Source organism: Vicugna pacos, chromosome X (assembly GCF_048564905.1).
Source record: "Vicugna pacos chromosome X, VicPac4, whole genome shotgun sequence".
In the NCBI taxonomy this organism is placed as follows: domain Eukaryota; kingdom Metazoa; phylum Chordata; class Mammalia; order Artiodactyla; family Camelidae; genus Vicugna; species Vicugna pacos.
The window spans coordinates 91,015,534-91,019,877 of record NC_133023.1 but is presented as its reverse complement, the minus strand read 5'-3'; positions in this window follow the sequence as shown (position 1 = coordinate 91,019,877).

Here is a 4,344-nt window from a genome sequence, read left to right as displayed (position 1 = left end):
TGAAAGGGTGCATTTTATTGCATGCAAAGATTTTTAAATCTTTATTATTGATCATGTCCTCCCAAATGGAGGTAGCATGTCATAGTGATTAATGAGTGTGTATCCAATACTTTTCCTCTCTTCTTCTTTTTAAAAAACATTATAAAACATGAATGAATTCAAGCATACAAACTAAAGAAAAGAATATAACAGACACATTCATGCCTACCACTAAGACGAAAATGATCTAAATACTTTGTCTTATGAAGCTCTGAAAAAAGAAAGAACAAAAGAACAAAAGAGATGAAATATTACTATTACAGGTAAAGCCCCACTTTCAACTTTTCTCCCTCTTTCCCCTCTCCAGAGACAGCTACTTTCCTGAAGTTGATGTTTACTAATCAACTGCTTGGTTTTGCACATTTGCTATAAAAGTACATGTCCATAAATAATGCATAGCATTGTTTTGTATATTTTTGAATGTATATAAATAGAATCACTGTATATATCTTTTGTAAATCGCTGTTAACATTTGAAATTTTTTTAGATTATGCATATTGATACAGATACATCTTGTTCATTTATTTTAACCAGTATGTGAATGAGGCACAGTTTATTTAGCCATTCTCAAACTGGGAAATGGTACATTATTTCAACTTATTCACTTTTAAATAGAGTACTCCAATAAACATCTTCATATGTTTTTTATTCGCACATATAAGAGTTTATTAGGGTAGACATATGTATGTGGAATTGCTTGTGTGAAGAATGTTTTCGCCATTATTCTACATAACAAACCACTTTAAAGCTTAGTGGCTTAAAACAGTAACCATTAGGTGTTTTTGCTCATGAATCTTCAATTTGGGTGGAAATGGCTCATCTCTACTCTACAGAGCATCACCTGGGTGACTCTACTGAAACTTGAGTGTCTACCTGTAAAATACATCATTCTCATTCTTGGCAAATTGGTGTTGGGTTGTCAGCTGGGTGCTCAGCTAGCACTATCAGCTGGGTACCTCAGTTCCTCTTTACATGTTAATCTCCAGGTGACTGCTTAGATTTTCTCACAGCATGGTAGATGGATTTCAAAAAGTCCCAGGCAGAAGATCAAGGTTTCTTCTGATCTTGTGACTAAAATCTTAGAACATCATATCTGTTGTATTCCATTTGTCAAGCAAGTCACTAAACCAGCCTAGACTGAACGGTAGAAGTGACAAAGAATTTGCAGCTATTTAAAATCTACCACATTTCCTCCTCTAAACATAAATTATTTATATTTTTCATATATGCAAAATACACCCATTGCCTCACAAGGCTTCCGGAAATCTCAGTCTATTTTGAAATGAGGTTCAAGTTTAAGGACCATGATGTCATCAGCTAAATCGTGTCTAGGTGAGGATAAGACTCTTCAAGTGAATTTCCTTGAGTATTGATCATCTGCATCTGAAGACCCATGAAATAAACAAGTTATGTGCCCTCACACTCCCAACATATAGTGCTGAGATAGAAACAACCACAGTAGACACTTCCATTCACAAAGGTGGACAACAGAAGATGTATAGTAGCCCATAGCAACTCTGAAATCCAGATGGGCATGTATCACTAGTTTTCTTGTTAAGGCCCAGTCTTGCTCTCTGTCCATAGCTCTTGGCTCCATCTTGTGCATCGTCCTGCCTTATATATAAGAAATGGTCCATGAATAAGCAGGACTTTCAGCATGGTGGTATGAAAAGTTTAATGAGACTTTCTGCAGTGAAACAACCATTTAAACCTGGAAAAATATTTTTTAAAAAGCATTTAAAATCTCCAGAAATTGTCTTAAAGAAATACAGAAAATGAAGAAACATTTATCCAAGAAAATCTACTAAATCTCAGAAAGAACAGTGAGAGTGTGTGGCATCTGAGCCATGACGTGATCCCATGCCCCACCCCACAACTCTGTACAATGAACTCTCTACTCTAGGCAGATATGGACAGGAAGACAGGTACTCCCTTTCCATACAGCTCCTAGTCTACAGCTATAGTTTCACCCTGGGAGAGGCAGGCTGCTACTGTCTTTCTTCCACCCCAGCCCTATGTTGCAGAAGGTCTTTTCTAGGCAGGTGAGTCTGAGAGGAAGTGAAACTCCCTTTCCCCATTCAGTTCCCATTCATAGGACAAGGGTTTTACTAAAATAAAGACAGGCTAAGAATGCTGGTGCTTAGTTGGCTCCACCCCACCTCACTCATACAAATGAGATTCCACTATGGGAGTGGCAAGCTACCATCATCCTCAGTACACATTTGTAAAACAGGAGTGTCATTCCAGAAGAAGCAGGCCCCAGGTCCTGCCCCCAGCTCCAAAGCAGTGGTACAGAGATTCTTCCCAGGGGGAAGGGCAGGCCATAAGGACCAAGAGCTTGACAGCTCTGCTGAAGATGATGGACTTTATTTAAAAGAGAGCATGGAGAAGTTCATACTTAAGTGCATTGCTGAAAATAATGGACATATTGGTGGTAAGCATTTAAGAGAGACTGGTAACTCCTTGATAGCAATAAGGAAAATGGCAAACCTATCAGAAGATTAATAGAGAGAATCTGAGAATGAGACAGCCAAGAAGAACCCATCCTGGGATCACACACTCCATACAGCCCTAGATCTCTTTGATAAGACACTTCCATTATGCTTTACTTCTTTAAGCATGATTTACTTTGGTTCTTTGAACATACTTATAATACCTACTTTGAAGTTTTTTCTGTGTTTTTCCCATCATTTCATATCCAAAGACATATACCAGTTTGTCCTGTTATCAGTGATGCTGATTTTGTCACTTGTTTAATGTAGTACCCTTCAAGACCTCTGCACTGTAACAGTGCTTTTCCCCTTTGTAAATAATGCTAAAATTGTTGTAAGATTGACCAGTGAGAGCCTATGTGAGTCAATTCTTAGGTCCATTTGCCGTGTCCTCCTAGTCTTTGAGCACTTCATTTCTTCCTGGCACCATAAATTATTGCTGGCATGCCTGTTTTGTTCCCCTGTTACAGATCATGACTCAGTCATTTCTCCAAGGAGTTTAGAGAGTGTATCCTTTTGAGGATTTATGTAGGGGTCTCAGTTCTATCTCATTTCATGTAGACAATGGACTTATCTCTTATGCTAATATAAATTTCTATAAATTCAGGCCCTTGGATTGCCAAGACTAATATTCTCCCAAGCCAGGCAGGCCTTCCGTTCAGCTCACATGCTCAGTTCCAGTTTCCGTTTTAGGCCCTGACTCCTGGAGATTTCTCTTCTTAACTGTATACTCAACTATGTATTTTAAAGAATGAAATATTTGATCTAGCAAAAGGTGTTTTATAGTCAGAGAATTTTAAAGCTACCTAATCTGTCAAATTACCTTTATTTCTAATTGCAGCCTTTGGAAGTATTCAGGACCTGAGAAGAAAATCCAGACAGACTTCTATTGGGTTCCTTCTTTCCTTACAATTTCATGGATAATTTTTATCTCCAGGTTGAATGAAAGACAACAAGAGTCCCTTCCCAGTCCCAGGTCATTTTCCATGTCCCTTTCTTTACAGCAAATTATAAGACCTTGGCTTCTTCTTACCTCCTCTCCATAGTTGCTAACTCTTCTGCTCTTCCACAGTTGTGGTCATGAAGGCGCCACAGCCTCCTTAGCTTTACTCTTCCTTGGGGTCCCAGATGACCACCTGCATTTAAGATCTTCTCATTTTAAGGGATTTATGGCCGATCATGTGAAGATATATACAGAGGCTAGCAAATCATTAGAAAAGGTACGCAAACTTCAGTTATGGCTCTTGTTCTGTTAAAATTTTTACATAAGAGAGTCTTGACACAAATTTTCCCAAACTTTGAAGACTAGTGGACAGTAGATTTCAAAGAATTAGGTTAGTTTCCTAAGACTGGATTGACTCCTCTTGGCCCAGCCCTCCCTCCCTTCCTACTCAATGAATGATGATTCTACTACCTATAGAATCTTTATATACTGACATTTAAAAAGTTTCATTGATTATGTATCAGTATCTGTATGGCAAATGTACTATCTAGGAGCAGCAAGTAGGACACATTGAAATTCTGAATTGATTTTTTTAAAAAGATCTTTTTCAGAGATCTGTTTATGTACCAGAAACCAGAGTATTGGAATATATACAGCACTTTTTATTATCTTAGGAGTTTTGTTTTATGTTAGAAGAGTGATGTGTATGTGTTCAGAGTGGGGTTGCTTATATTACCTTCTTACATTTACATAAGTGTTACGATATATATTTCCATAAGTCAATCTCCCAGAATTTGAGTAAATCTCCCTTGGGTAGTTTCATGCCAGCTCTCCACAGACAAAACCAAATCAAAGAATTAGGACAAGGAT